Source organism: Ochlerotatus camptorhynchus, unplaced genomic scaffold (genome assembly GCF_037179485.1).
Source record: "Ochlerotatus camptorhynchus isolate MF236.1 unplaced genomic scaffold, CSIRO-AGI_Acam_v1.1 ptg000162l, whole genome shotgun sequence".
NCBI classification, from domain to species: Eukaryota; Metazoa; Arthropoda; class Insecta; order Diptera; family Culicidae; genus Ochlerotatus; species Ochlerotatus camptorhynchus.
In genome coordinates, this window is record NW_027040652.1 from 114,315 (window position 1) to 130,647 (window position 16,333).

Here is a 16,333-nt window from a genome sequence, read left to right on the forward strand (position 1 = left end):
TTGTTTTGACGTAGGACTACGTCTTTGATTTCTATATGGGGGTACACTTTGTGAAAACCGAAAATGGAACATGTAACAAATTAAGAAAGATTTTGAACGTTAATAACTCAGCTGCCCCTGGTCCAATTTCAATAATTTTATCACCAATCGATCAGAAATATGGCTACGCATCGATAACAATGCTTTCGAATGTTGATTTTCAACAAGAAACTATTGAAAACTGGTAAATGTCCAGCATTGTCCAAAAGCGTCGAATTAACTAACAAATCCACCAATTACCTACATGCATATGCTGCTTCTCCAGCACAGTCGTCAGAAAGTAGTAAGTAGACGAAACAAGTCGAAGTGGCATTCGCCTCCGATCCTCGGGCGCGTGCGAATAGGGAGGATGGAATTGCGTAATATTTTGCACACTCATCGCACTATTCAGAACCAAACGCAAATTCTTCGAGATAATCACCATCCGTCGTCTGGCTCGCCGTGGCGGTGTCTGACGTATCTCCGGTATGATTTACGAAGTGTGCTGAAGGTGTTCCTGAAAAATGAGATCCGTGATGCTGTTGTCACCTACACTAAACACGCCAAGCGTAAGCGGCCATGGATGTCATCTACGTTTTGAAGTGACACTCTGTTTGGTTTCGGAGGTTAAATCATCACCAACTTTGGCAACAAAACGGCTCTTTTCAGGGCCACCAAGCTTATTACAGTTTGCCTGTTTGTCCATATTCAGAACCAACGATCACACAAAATGCTCATACTCAATCAAACTGGAAGCAGGGGTACAAATTATTTTGATCAACCTTGATCAACTTTGATTCACCACGGCCGGATATTTTCGCCAGGGAGGCAGCTCCCACACCTGGAACCTACCAATCGACCCATCAACTCAACCGGGGACCAACGGCTTTACTTCCCGAATGAAGGCGTGATCAGATATGTTATGCCTTAGAACATGCCGGTGGCGCTGACTGAGATTGGACCCAGGCCTGCTGGGGTGAGAGAATTAATCTCGCTAACCACCGGCGCCGATATCTTTCAAGGTGATATCACGGCGAATGAGATCGACCCAAATTTGAGTTTAGTTATCTCAGAAATAAGAAATAAAGTGCAGGAACTCAGCGATGAGTAAATTTGCCACATGTTTTCCCAGGTTTTTCCAGGATTTTCCAGGGAAAAATTTCCGAATTTGAGAAAAGTAAATATTGGATTCACTCGGTCTATTGGTACTACTCCGAGACTGAATAAAATTTTCATCAATTTCCTCATTTTCTGGCAGATGTTTTAGGTTTTCCACAGGAAACCATGAGACAAATTTACTCATCGCTGAGTTCCTGCACTTTTGCGATTATGAGTGAACTAAACTCAAATTTGGGTCGTTCTCAATCGCCGTGTACGCAAAAGGAAAAGAGCCAGTGTCGCTACTTGATAGCAAACTACTCATAATGGGAGGAGTCTTTGTAGCTTTTTTACCACTTGGTTGCACATAATTCTGCTTTAACCTGAAAAGATATAAAAGAGCGCTGCTGTATGGCATTTAAAGGCATTAGCTCATTTTCGCTTCGGACGGCGTGGTGAACAGCAATAGCAGCAGTAAGGAAGGTGGTGGCTAGTCCACTCCTTCACACCTATCAAGCAACAATTGACTGGTCGTGGCAAAAGAGGAAAAGGTCTGGTAAAGGAGGCGCCAAGCGTCATCGTAAAGTTCTTCAAGATAACCGCCATCGGTCGTCTGGCTCGCCGTGGTGGTGTCAAACGTATCTACGGTCTGATCTACGAGGTGTGCTGAAGGTGTTCCTGGAAAATGAGGTCCGTGATGCTGTCACCTACACTAAACACGCCAAGCGTAAGTGGCCATGGATGTCCTCTTCAATAAAACGGCCCTTTTCAGGGCCATCAAGCTTACATCAGTAAAGAGTTGGAATAGAATTTTTTTCCTGCTTGTTTGTCCATATTCAGAACCACAAGCCCCCAACGACCACACAAAATGCTCTCCAGAGTTGTAATCTTGTAACCAAACTTGGAAGCAGGGGTGCAAGTGATATTGATTAATTCTCTTAATCAACTTTCTCTTTGAAAAAATTACTACAAATTTGGTACGCCTAAAATTAAAAAAACGGAAAGAGTTGAGATAATAGATAATTGATCAAATAAAAGAACTAAATGCTCTTCACATTTATTCCGTCCACTAGCGGTCCTACGTCAAGCTTCCGTTCGTGCCCCTAGGCACAGACCCTTCTACTTTTTAATCTTCACCGATGGCAGATGCGAAGGGACTGCTGCAAGCCGTTATGGAAGTTTCGGTTGCATTCGGGTGTAAAGCAAAAATCATTAAACTCAATCTCACCACAGTTTGGTGAGATTTGCAGTTGGTGAGTTTTGTTAGCTTGATATTCCGAGCTGCGATATCACAGCTTACAAAATCAACCGCAGTTGTTTGCTTGTTGATTTTTGTCTACGAAAATCAAGCGTGATCTTGGGTGTTGGTGATATTTGATTTTTTGATATTTTCCCAACACTGCTCTGAACCTTGACAGCCCAACCAAAGATCTTATCAGGCTCCGTAACACCATTCGTAGGCAGTTCCAGCGTTCTGGGCTGCCCCACTTGAAGACCAATGCCAATAGACTAACCAAAATAATCCAGGCCAGGATGGTGGAACTCAGAAATAACGATTTTGCCAACAAGATTCGCTCTCTACCAGATTGTGCAAAACCATTTTGGAAGATGACCAAAATTTTGAAAAATAAGTCTAGACCGATCCCTCCGCTTTTCTCTGTTGACCAGAATTTGGAACTGTCCCTACTCATAACCCCACATTTTGTGATTTCACATAATCTTGGCCAAACCATGGTGAGCCCCCATGAGCCTGCCATACTGGAGACAATATCTAGAGTCGCTGACACCCCCCTAGTAGTGCATGATGATACAGTGGTGACCCGATTTTGTCAGCCCCCGATTTTGTCTACCCCCGATTTTGTCAGCTTTTTGACCCGATTTTGTCAGCCTATATGATTCAATTAGTTTTGGTTGAGGTGGACTGTTTTGTACAGTCGTATTCGTATTTTATTGATTGTCGAGCTCAATAATGACATTTTTCGAGAATTAAATGTGCAGTGGTGGCAAGATCAAAGCAGGGGGGAGGGGGGTTGAGGGGCTAGATGAAAATTATGTACGTTATGCATGTTTTTTTTTCATGGTAAGGAAAGCTTTAAAAGCCCGGCCTGTCACTGTGTTGCGTGTTTGTTCTCCTTCTGGCACAGTGTGGGACTCTTAACCACTAAAACCTTACTTGCCTCTAGCCACTATCCCCCCGGAACTCCCCTAGAGTATATCGTCGGGGGGGGGGGGGGCTGTGCTCAAGCACATCTCTTTAGCTCAGCTAGTCGGCGTTTCTAACTCGCTGATCATCTCTCCATTTTCGCTGCAGCTCCGACAAAATTTGCATCACTGCCCTGCTGACGACGCTCTACGTCCTCTCATCCCGGCACATTTCACTGACGACATTTCTCGCGCTAAGGGCCGGCATCTCCACTCGCACTGCCCCAAATCTTGGGCAGTCGAAAACCACGTGCTCCGGCGTTTCGTCCACGTTGCCACACTCCGGACTTTCCTCTTCTCTTTCTGGTTTTCGACTTTATGCCAATCACTGTCTTCCCCATCTTCTTGCTCATTGACACCGTATTCGTCGTCCTTGTGTTTTTTTGGGTCCTCTTCGTCTCCTGGCGTTTCCCTATCTCTTTTCTCGGAACGTGGATTCGTTGGTCCCTTCGGCGTCTTCTGCGCTTCAGCCAGCTTTGCATTCTCCTTGGCCTCAAGCAGAGCCTTTTCGGTCGCTTCGGCTCTTCTTCTCCATTCTTGCAGTTCCCGATCTGCCACAGCTATGCCGGATTTGATGACCGTCGCTAGTAGCTTGACCTCCTTGTGTATGTTGTTCTTATCCTTCACGAACACATAGAGTTCATCGATCTTCATCCTAACCTCCGTCATTTTGGTTCTCCCAAGCTGCAATTCTTGCTGTTTGCCATTGCTGGATTTCGGTGTGAATATTTGGCACCGCACCTAGCTGCTCTCCTTGGGATCCATGCTGTTCCACTTGGGGTATGCTACTACTGGAACTCACTGTGGTCACCTGGTTCGACGCTGGTGATCTCTGCAACTTTCCGCTTCTTGCGAACACGTTCGCTCCTCCGTTTTCACTATCTGGCGTCTTGCCGTCGTCCTTCATATTTTTTTAAAGTTTTTTTCATTTTCGTCTTTTTTTGTTTTTTTCTCCGATTTTCACCATTCTGATGGGTCCCCCCTCCGGGCCGCTATCTCCACTCGTTTTATGTAGTCTCCTATCGTGATCCCATGGTTATCTATGCAAGCAGGGAGGCCATGCTAGGGTTGACACGGTCCTTCATGGGGGCCGTGTTCATAGCCAGATCGGCGTAAGTCAGGAATGTTACATCTGAGCCTACTACTCACCAATCACCAATTGGTGACGAGTTTTGAACGTATCCGGAGGCCTGCCAAGGTTTTACCGGAACGGGGGCTGCCGCACTATTAGCCCACTCGACATTTCAAGAAGGTGTCACCCTTCTTTACTTAGGGAGCAGAATAGCACGACTGTCAGCCCTGTAGCGTGGTATCCAATGTATTGTGCCTTGTCGTGTCCATAGTTCCATGCCGTGTCCAGTATACCGTAATAAGGATCTTACTGGCGTCGACTCCTGCGGGTTGACGAAGCATTTCCTCTATCGCCGTGTTATGGTTACCGCGCCAGTGTTCGCGTCGCACCCCTCACTTTGCTATTGTCAGAAGGACAACATTGCAACGTTATGTGTGTGTGTGTGTGTGTGTGTGTGTGTGTGTGTGTGTGTGTGTGTGTGTGTGTGTGTGTGTGTGAGGTGTGTGTGTGTGAGGTGTGTGTGTGTGAGGTGTGTGTGTGTTGTGTGTGTGAGTGTGTGTGTGAGTGTGTGTGTGTGTGTGTGTGTGTGTGAGTGTGTGTGTGTGTGTGTGCATGTTGTGTGTGTGTGTGTGTGTGTGTGTGTGTGTGTGTGTGTGTGTGTGTGTGTGTGTGTGTGTGTGCATGTTGTGTGTGTGTGTGTGTGTGTGTGTGTGTGTGTGTGTGTGCGTGTGTGTGTGTGTGTGTGTGTGTGTGTGTGTGTGTGTGTGTGTGTGTGTGTGTGTGTGTGTGTGTGTGTGTGTGTGTGTGTGTGTGTGTGTGAGGTGTGTGTGTGAGGTGTGTGTGTGTTGTGTGTGTGAGTGTGTGTGTGAGTGTGTGTGTGTGTGTGTGTGTTTGTGTGCGTGTGTGTGTGTGTGTGTGTGTGTGTGTGTGTGTGTGTGTGTGTGTGTGTGTGTGTGTGTGTGTGTGTGTGTGTGTGTGTGTGTGTGTACGTCTGGAAATCTCTACAAATTTTATTCAGAGCATTTTAATATGGGGTCCATGGGACATATGCAAGTCTTCATTATGCACTATGTATTATTATTGTTGTTCTTAAAGAGAATGCTTAACCACATATGCTTTGAGTGGCCATTCAATTCTTATCCAAGTCCATTTAGCCACCTACCCCCTCCACCCCCTCCACACCAGCAATGTAAGAATGTCTTTCCTTATACGACACTTACGAAAAGTTTGAAATTCCAGCTCCCCCCGCCTCCCTAAATGGGCTCGTATATATTGAATGATTCCTAAAACATAAATCTTGCATTTTAAAACAGCATTTAAAGATATTATGTTAAAAAAATTAAGTGAAAAAAATTTCCCGATTTTGTCAGTGTCCCGTTTTTGTCAGCCCTTAATTCATCAAGGGGCTGACAAAATCGGGACATTACTGTAGTTGAATATCGGCTGATGGGGTGAAAGCAGCTATTAGAAGCACTAAAAACATGAAGACCGCGGGTATGGATGGTGTAGTCAACCACGAGTTGAAAAACTTGAGTATTGACTTCTTCAACCATCTTACCCTTATTTTCAACAAATGTTTGGAGCTTGGCTACTTCCCTGCATGCTGGAAGTTAGCCAAAGTGATTCCAATACACAAGCTTGGCAAAGATCCTACCAGTGCCAAAAGCTATCGCCCCATCAGCCTCTTGTCCTCCATCTCGAAGCTATTCGAAAAATTGATACTCAGCCGTCTGCTGGTGTTTTAAAATGATAATAACAAAGAGCAATTCGAGTTTAGGAAAGGCCACTCTACCATCCACCAACACGCACGGGTTACTAACATTATCAAGCAGAATAAGTCCGTTTCCAATACATCTGCCATGGCATTGTTGGACGTCGAGAAGGCGTTCGACAATGTCTGGCATGATGGTCTAGTGTATGTACAAGCTGCATCGATACAACTTTCCGATCTACCCCGTGAAGATCATCAAAAACTACTTGTCGGGCAGATCATTCCAGGTCTACTTGAACATAGTCCCATCTGATACGTTCAACGTTGATGCAGGAGTTCCTCAGGATAGCCTGCTTGGGCCTATCCTATTCAACATTTTCACGTCAGACGTTCCTCCCCTGTCGGGTGGTGGTATCCTGTCAATGTTCGCAGATGACACCTCCATCATCTATAAGGGTCGAGTGATCCGTGCTCTGGCGAGTAAACTACAATCAGGCCTGGATGTTCTGTCGGACTATTTCAAGAGCTGGAAGATTTGTATCAATGCAGCTAAAACACAAACCATTCTGTTTCCAAACTCGAATTCACCTCGGCTTGTTCCACCGAGAAATTCAAAGACGCATTATGGCAGGGAATCGTGCCTACTTTGGACTCCGGAGGACGCTCCGGTCGAATAAAATTCGCCGCCGCACGAAGTTGACTGTCTACAAGACGCTGATTAGACCGGCGGTCCTCTACGGCCACGAGACCTGGACTATGCTCATGGAGGACCATCGCTGTTTAAGGAAGTAATGATGTCTAATAAACGCTGAATAATTAAAAATTTGATCGAATAAGCTCTGTTACAACTCTTGTAAGTCGAATAAAAGCTTCTCGACATACCTTATTCAACACCAAATATTTCGATGTTGTGGTTGAATAAATTCTCCAGATTTGTGTGAACAAAGCCTGAACAGAAGATATTATTCAAAATAGTACAAGTATTATTAAGCATGCATTTGAATAAAATCGTCAAGAAGTCGTTTCTACAATAGGCAATTGTTTGTTGGGAAGAATATGGGATTATCCAGTCCGATTAGCTGATCCAGCTGCCTACACGTCATCATCATCTTCCAAAGCCTGTACTACCATCGATTTTCCAAACGAGTTAAATTTCTGAACATGTCCTAACTAAAATTTTTATCAAAAGGTTTTTTTTCAGGGAAATCATAGTCATACTAAAGAGTATAAATAGATAGAGAACCCCACTCAAATTCCTATTCCTGCACAAAACACAAGCTCCTACTGCAGTTAACCAATAACATTTATTATATAAGACCAAGTAGTCCTACGTCACCATTGCGTACAAACCCATAGGGCTGTCCCTTGTCATTTTTATTTATTTATTTAAGAATGTATGTTAGATGTTTTTCAGTACCCACGATTAAGCTTTGATGTCTTTGAATTAATAAACCTGAGAAATCCTTTAAATACCTAGCACGTGAACGTTGACCGACATGTTCAACTCATTTAATTAACGAGAAAGGATTTTAGACTATATTGATGGCTGCGAAAGCAAATAAATGATAACGAAGAGCCATTTTCCACCTACCACGGACCAATTACAGATAGCGAAAAATTGAAAATTAACTCAAATTGTTTCTGATTACTTGCGAAGCATTTTCCACTGGAGATATCAAAGTCAACAGAGGCAACTTTCCTATCTGCGTTCCTTTAACAACGATGCGGACATTAGGGTGCCTCATTTTGAATAAAAAAAGGGTTAAATTTCTTATAGTCCAACCTGCAGTTTGATTTATAGCCCTAAAACAAAAATGCGGTTGTTTAAAAAATGGTAATTATTAATGAAGGTTCAGAGGTTGGGCAAATGATTTGAAATTGTTATGGGAATAACTATGGAAGAATTTTAAAAATTACTTATATTGCCCTAACTTTGGTTCTACTGGTCCAAAATTGAATATGTTGTTGCTATGACAATGACCAAAAAGATTGTTGTTGTAACGCTCACTTTTACAGCACATCAAAAAAAGTAGAATTGCGTAAAAAAATACAAAATAGGGTAGATTGACAGATGAAAATGTAAAAAGACAACAGCAACAATCATCACAATAATAACAGGTTTGTTCATCATTGTCATGACAACCACACATCAAACGGTTTTGATCGTTTGGACAACTACAACAAATTTTCCAAAGTAATTCACCGAAATCTCCATACAAAATTCAATCCAATGTTTACTATTTTTTGCACTCGCACATGTTTTGAGGTATCGACCTAGAGGGTGGCATATAAGAAATTAGTTTTTTTTTCTTTTCAATATGAAGCACCCTAATGGACATTGAGAGAAGATTATTATCTCGAACCGTATCCTTTTTTATTGCGCTCGAAATATTTTCTGCCCACTACTGTTCTGTTTCCAATTACGGGCATCTTAATAAACACTCTTCAAAATAAGTACAAGGGCATCTACACCTCACTATCTACTAATTGTTCAGAGCTCTGCCTGACTTCTAGGCGAGATTCTTCTCCCTGAAAACGCTCAATTTTGTAACTTGTGGGGATTGTTCCTCTTCCATCAACCATTCCGGACATTTAACATTGGAATATTTCGGAACCGTTTCAAACAAATTCCATTCGAATACGCCCGTAATTGCGATCCCGAGCGGTATTTCCAGGGTGCAGAAAATCAAAACAATAACGCGGTCCCGGCCCACGCCGTTGAATGCACCGAAATGGAATGTAATGGGTTGTTATGAGGCAAGAAATCCCTTTTCGCACCCGATCCCAAATTGCAGAGCCCAGAGAGAAAGTGGCGCTGTGGAGATCGGGGAGGTGAAATCCATTGAGCCAGTTATTTACATTTGTGTTTGAATCATTTTTCCTTCGTTTTACGGAGGGATATTAAAATCCTGTGGTATTTAATGTTTGGCCACGGGATCTCATCACTTGGGTGGATAAGGAAAAGGAAAAGGAAAAGGAAAAGGAAAAGGAAAAGGAAAATATTAATCTTCTCTGTTTCGGGCTGTGTCAAAAGATGAAAAGAGCAAGCCGACAAATCATAACGGGCAAACAAACAAAATATGTGGTAAATATTTGTTTTTGGCTTTCTATCATGTTGCTGGTGCGGCTACCAAATGGTGTAGTGTATTCGAATTTAATATTTCATTATTTGCGCTAGGAAAATGTGAATTTTTTAATTTAACTTGCTGATATTTATATCACAACATGACACCGCACTGTGGTCTCGAAAGTGGACTCTATTTGATAGATCTCTTTGTCGATATTATCTGTGCCGTAGATGTAAGTCTATGAGATCCAGGATTTTTTCAAGAATTAACAACTATCAGCTGTGATACAATTGAGACTTAGATTGAAAATTTCAATTGAGGACAAGGTTGATAGAATCCACAAATGGCCGTTGTCATGGCTGATTTGCCTTGTAAAATTAGGCATGATAGTCGCCATTTATGGATTGCAGGGATGAATCACTATTTGGAGCTTCGTTCATTACTTTTTAATAAAGAATGCTAACATAATGACCAATATTATTTTCAGTTAATCCAGCTAACATAGATATATTAACTAGTATCCTACTCTTTTTTCTTTGATTTCTTTTCCGTCGATCTTGTTTTCCGTACTGAGCACCAATGCTAGTAATGCCAGGGAGACAGCTCCAACACCTGGACCCTACCTATCGACCCATGAACTCATGGACCGGGGACCAACAGATTTACTTTCCTCAGAAAATTCGGACCACGCCGACTGGGAATGAACCCCGGCTCTTTGGATTGAGAGAAAGTCTCGCTTACCACTACACAACTGACGCCGCTAATACTAGTATCCTCCCGATCAAAATTCAATAAGTCACTCTGGCTGGCAAATGACTGGTATAATGCGTACCACCAGTACTTTGCGTACTTGAAGGTTATAAAATAGACCCGACACGCAAGTGAAAGTGGTCCTTAGCTTCTTGCCCAGTAACTCCTATGCATTCCTCCCTGCGGCGCCGGCTGGGGTACGAGTAACCTTAGGGAAGATCGGGTAACCAACCCCGGTGGGAACTTTGGTCGTATGCTGACAGGGAAGGGGGAGCTGCATCCTTTTGGAGGATGTGGCTAACAAAACCCGAGCGTCTGTTCTCCATGGTAGGGGCGGCTCAAACAGCGTCTGACTGGCATCCAGCGGCTGAATACGAAATGCTTCTCCCGGAAAGCTATACCCAAGATGGCAGTCCCATCACGGCGGATAGGAGACCTTAGGCCAACCACCTACTGTCTCCGAAACCTTCAAATTGTTACAGAAACCAATAGTGAAAGATAACGAACTGATTTTATGGCAACGACTTTTAGCGCTAAACAACGGACAAAGATTGGAACATGGAATGTACTTACGCTAGCTCAACAGGGTAAACTGGCACAACTCGCCAGTGAGGCCCGCCGTTTGAAGCTAGAAATCCTGGGACTTAGTGAAGTCCGCAGGCCGAACTTTAGAGAACACAAGCTGCCTTCGGGACAGGTACTTTTTTATATTCTGGTATGCGAGGTGAAAACGCTCCGCGACATCATGGAGTTGGCTTTCTGCTTAGCGCCCAAGCACATGCTGCTCATCAATAAGAGAATAATCGTTGCCAGAACAAACGAATTGCAGGACAAAGAGAACTTTTACAGTCAACTGAATGCTGCCGTGGATAAGACTCCAATAGGTGATATCAAGATCTACACAGGCGACTTCAATGCGAAGATCGGCTCCGACAACTCGGACTATGAGCGCATTATGGGACGCCGTGGTCTCGGAGATATGAGCGAGAACGGCGAGCTGCTTGCAGAGTTTTGTGGCAACAACGACATGGTTATCGGGGGTTCGCTCTTCCCCCATTGTCCAGTGCATAAAGTCACATGGGTCTCCCGTGATGGATATACAGAGAACCAAATCGACCACATCTGCATCAGCCGAAAATGGAGACGGAGCCTTCTTGATGTTCGGAATAAACGCAGCGCTGACATCGCGTCTGACCATCATCTCCTGGTCGGTGAGATCCGCCTACCCATTGCGCGGGTTCAACGGCGGGAGGAGAGGCTCGGGCGGCGATTCACCACACGCCGACTGGAAGACCCAGCAGTGAAGAGATCGTTCGTCGAAAAACTCGAGGCTCGCGCAGCTAAAATCCCGAAGGTGGCAGCGTAGAAGAACAGTGGACGAGCATCAATAATGCCTTTATTGAAACAAGCGAGAACAACCTGGGTGAGCTTCGCACTCAGAGGAAAGAGTGGATCACCGATGAAACCTGGAGGAAGATCGAGGACCGGAGAGAAGCAAAAGCCGCGATAGAGCGAGCAAGGACCCGAGGAGCCAAAAACGAGGCTCGTCAGCGGTATTCGGCTCTAGAGAGGGAAGGTTTACTGTATACGGGACAAGCAAACTTCTCGAAGTTTCACCGGTCAACAACCATCAACATCTCGGCATGATCCGCCAAGGGTGAGGCGCATTACTCGCGTCAACACTAAAGCTCCATCATTGCAGGAGATAGAAGCAGCCATCCGAAGTGTGAAGTCCAACAAAGCCCCGGGGGTCGATCACATATCAGCAGAGATGCTCAAAGCTGACCCTATGCTATCCTCACAAATGTTGCATCAACTATTCGTCAATGTCTGGGACACCGCGACTTTTCCGGCCAACTGGATGCAGGACGTCTTGGTAAAAGTCCCCAAGAAGGGGGATCCAACTGTATGCGACAACTGGCGAGGCATCATGTTACGCTCCGCATTATCTTGGAGCAGGTCAATGAGTTCAAAGAGTACCTGTACTTGGTATTCATTGACTAAGAAAAAGCTTTCGACCGACTAAACCACGAAAACTTGTGGGGCGCTCTGAGACGCAAGGAAGTCCCTGATAAGATCGTCATCCTCATCGAAGTGCAGTACGAGGCTTTCTCATGCAGAGTGTTGCACAACGGAGCTTTGTCTGACCCGATTCGGGTAATCGCGGGTGTGAGGCAAGGATGTATATTATCACCGCTACTGTTCCTCATCGTAATCGACGAGATCATGGTTGGAGCCGTTGACCGTGTACCGAACCGTGGGTTGCTGTGGCAGCCTATTACCATGGAGCATCTCAACGACTTCGATTTGGCTGATGATGTTGCGTTATTAGAACAATGGCGCTCTGACATGCAGAGTAAGCTCGACGACCTTGTGGAACGCTCTTCTGAAACAGGTCTAACCATCAACGTCAACAAGACCAAATCGTTGGATGTCAACACGGAAACCGTTCCAATTTCACGGTAGCTGGGCAGGCAGTGGAGAAACTCGAAAGCTTCCAATATCTTGGCAGCCAGATAGCGTTGGACGGTAACACCAAGACAGCCAATTTGCGAAATGTATGGAGAGCGAATCAGATCAGATCAAAATCCGAATTTTTAACTCGAACGTGAAGTCTGTGCTGTTATACGCCAGTTAAATATGGTGACCGATACCTGCGGTACATAATTCGTGCCTGGTGGCCCCACAATTGGATCTCAAATTCCGAGCTTCATCGTTTGTGCCATCAGAAGCCGATAGAGTCAGAAATTCGTGAACGGAAGTGGAGGTGGGTCGGCCACACACTACGACGGAGCGGAAACGAAATCTGCAAGCAAGCACTGGATTGGAATCCAGCAGGGCATCGCAGCAGATGCAGACCCAGGGGCTCGTGGCGGCGGAGCCTAAACAGTGAAATTAAGAACGTTGACCGAAATTTGAGTTGGGCACAGGTCAAGGCCAAAACTAGTAATCGCCCAGGATGGAAATCTTTCACAAAGGCCCTTTGCACCCCTGGAGGTGCGCAGGATCGTTAAGTAAGTAAGTAAGTAGAGTCACTCTCTGTGTTTACACTGAAGCTACACTCGAGAGCGCTCTCAAGTGCACCTTCAGTGAAAACACATAATCAGGCTCTACGGTGCGGAAATTTTGAAGTTTGATCGGGAGAATACCAGCATTAATCTATCTATTTTAAGATGGGTTCGTTGAAATGTAATGAACGGTGCTCCTTGAATCTGAATTATATGTTAGAATTCTTGTGCGAAGTATATGTTGTATATATCTTCTTATATATAATTTCCGTCTCCTGAGACCGACACATGCAAGCGGCCCAAATGACATAAGAATCAGTTGAGAGAAACGAGAAAATAAATTCTTTTCGTCGAGTTGAGGTTTGAGAACACTTAATTTTAAATGACATGTTTGTTTACGTTCCATAATTTACGTCAAAGATGGATTACGTACGTAAAATAACTTCTATCAGGTAAATGCTTTAATTGATACATTTGCATTTAATTTTCTAATGTTTTTTTTTTACAGATACTCATAAAAACATTACAGCCATATCCATTGTTGAATCCAACGATATTTCAACGATTGAACTGCACTCGTTTGTACAACGCAGCAGTGGTATTGAAAATTTATTCAAAGCTCTCCAAATTCCGAAGTCGTTGCTGAATGTCGATATGGAGCAGTGGAGTAGTTCCATCGAGTTTAAAAATGCCAAAAGACGGGTTCAATGTTTGGAAGTAGTTAATGATAATGCAGAGCGTGGTATAGCATTGATTAAAACATACAATTCAAAACTATCAACGGATGAAGATCAAAAGCAATGCATTTTACAATTAGTTGAAGATCATCGAAAAAATTATAAGAGTACCAGGAAATCTGATTTGGTGTAGCTAATAAGAAAATATATGGGAAAGTATAAAACAAGTATTTTTTCATCTTTTCAGGCAAATGTTCCTCTTGTGTAAAACTCATGATTCCCAAAAAAACAGATTAACGCAATTCAAGATATTTTTACAATTGATTTTAGGAATTTCTGATGAAAATTTGTGGTTTTTCATATATTTTTGAATTTTTGGACCACCCTAATGAAGAATAATTGGACCACCCTAGTGAATTATTTCGTATTAGATCCTAAATGGTGGTTTAATTCGATATATAAGCAGGTTGGAGACAATTAATCATATTGTCGAGCAGTTTTGGGACAACCTTCTACCAGCGATTTTACGGAAATGAAACAATAAATTCCAGATTTTTCAAGCATATAACAAATAAGACCCTATTTTCTCGAGGTTGTAGAAAATATTGTTCCACGTTAAAGTTCGAGTGGTAGGAAACGTCATTTTAAACTGCTCGAATGATGTGATCCATTGTGAACAGTTTTAGAAGCCGACTCATCAATCTTCTATATTCCATATAGAACTCATGAAAAAAATTCTAAGTCCCAGAAAGTCGATTTTTGAAAAAAAATTTTTTTTAGGGATAACACCAAATCTTGACGTTTCATGCATTTTTAGGACATTCGCAATCAAAAAAATTTTTTTTTGATTTCCGAAATTTCATGTACCCCTACCCCCCCCCCCCTTGGGAGATTTTCGAGAGTGAAAAAAGTCAAACTTTGACGCGTTTGCGCCACCCCTAAATCATGTCCGATTGAGCTCAAATTTTGCATAGGGTCATTTTGTATATGGTTTGTTAGCGAAATTTGATGGTCAAATTTTTCCCATACATTCATTGGCAGTCTAATATACATATATGAATTTCTGTCTGTCTGTCTTGTCTGTCTTGTCTGTCTTGTCTGTCTTGTCTGTCTTGTCTGTCTTGTCTGTCTTGTCTGTCTTGTCTGTCTTGTCTGTCTTGTCTGTCTTGTCTGTCTTGTCTGTCTTGTCTGTCTTGTCTGTCTTGTCTGTCTTGTCTGTCTTGTCTGTCTTGTCTGTCTTGTCTGTCTTGTCTGTCTTGTCTGTCTTGTCTGTCTTGTCTGTCTTGTCTGTCTTGTCTGTCTTGTCTGTCTTGTCTGTCTTGTCTGTCTTGTCTGTCTTGTCTGTCTTGTCTGTCTTGTCTGTCTTGTCTGTCTTGTCTGTCTTGTCTGTCTTGTCTGTCTTGTCTGTCTTGTCTGTCTTGTCTGTCTTGTCTGTCTTGTCTGTCTTGTCTGTCTTGTCTGTCTTGTCTGTCTTGTCTGTCTTGTCTGTCTTGTCTGTCTTGTCTGTCTTGTCTGTCTTGTCTGTCTTGTCTGTCTTGTCTGTCTTGTCTGTCTTGTCTGTCTTGTCTGTCTTGTCTGTCTTGTCTGTCTTGTCTGTCTTGTCTGTCTTGTCTGTCTTGTCTGTCTTGTCTGTCTTGTCTGTCTTGTCTGTCTTGTCTGTCTTGTCTGTCTTGTCTGTCTTGTCTGTCTTGTCTGTCTTGTCTGTCTTGTCTGTCTTGTCTGTCTTGTCTGTCTTGTCTGTCTTGTCTGTCTTGTCTGTCTTGTCTGTCTTGTCTGTCTTGTCTGTCTTGTCTGTCTTGTCTGTCTTGTCTGTCTTGTCTGTCTTGTCTGTCTTGTCTGTCTTGTCTGTCTTGTCTGTCTTGTCTGTCTTGTCTGTCTTGTCTGTCTTGTCTGTCTTGTCTGTCTTGTCTGTCTTGTCTGTCTGTCTGTCTGTCTTGTCTGTCTTGTCTGTCTTGTCTGTCTTGTCTGTCTTGTCTGTCTTGTCTGTCTTGTCTGTCTTGTCTGTCTTGTCTGTCTTGTCTGTCTTGTCTGTCTGTCTGTCTGTCTGTCTGTCTGTCTGTCTGTCTGTCTGTCTGTCTGTCTGTCTGTCTGTCTGTCTGTCTGTCTGTCTGTCTGTCTGTCTGTCTGTCTGTCTGTCTGTCTGTCTGTCTGTCTGTCTGTCTGTCTGTCTGTCTGTCTGTCTGTCTGTCTGTCTGTCTGTCTGTCTGTCTGTCTGTCTGTCTGTCTGTCTGTCTGTCTGTCTGTCTGTCTGTCTGTCTGTCTGTCTGTCTGTCTGTCTGTCTGTCTGTCTGTCTGTCTGTCTGTCTGTCTGTCTGTCTGTCTGTCTGTCTGTCTGTCTGTCTGTCTGTCTGTCTGTCTGTCTGTCTGTCTGTCTGTCTGTCTGTCTGTCTGTCTGTCTGTCTGTCTGTCTGTCTGTCTGTCTGTCTGTCTGTCTGTCTGTCTGTCTGTCTGTCTGTCTGTCTGTCTGTCTGTCTGTCTGTCTGTCTGTCTGTCTGTCTGTCTGTCTGTCTGTCTGTCTGTCTGTCTGTCTGTCTGTCTGTCTGTCTGTCTGTCTGTCTGTCTGTCTGTCTGTCTGTCTGTCTGTCTGTCTGTCTGTCTGTCTGTCTGTCTGTCTGTCTGTCTGTCTGTCTGTCTGTCTGTCTGTCTGTCTGTCTGTCTGTCTGTCTGTCTGTCTGTCTGTCTGTCTGTCTGTCTGTCTGTCTGTCTGTCTGTCTGTCTGTCTGTCTGTC

The 16,333-nt window shown here is 43.8% G+C and overlaps 1 protein-coding gene across 9 annotated transcripts in view; it reads right to left on the bottom strand.

Annotated features, from left to right (window-relative positions):
* The window catches only part of LOC135701450 (liprin-beta homolog), a 167,536-nt gene that overhangs the window by 10,021 nt on the left and 141,182 nt on the right, over positions 1-16,333 (bottom strand). The window lies entirely within an intron of this gene.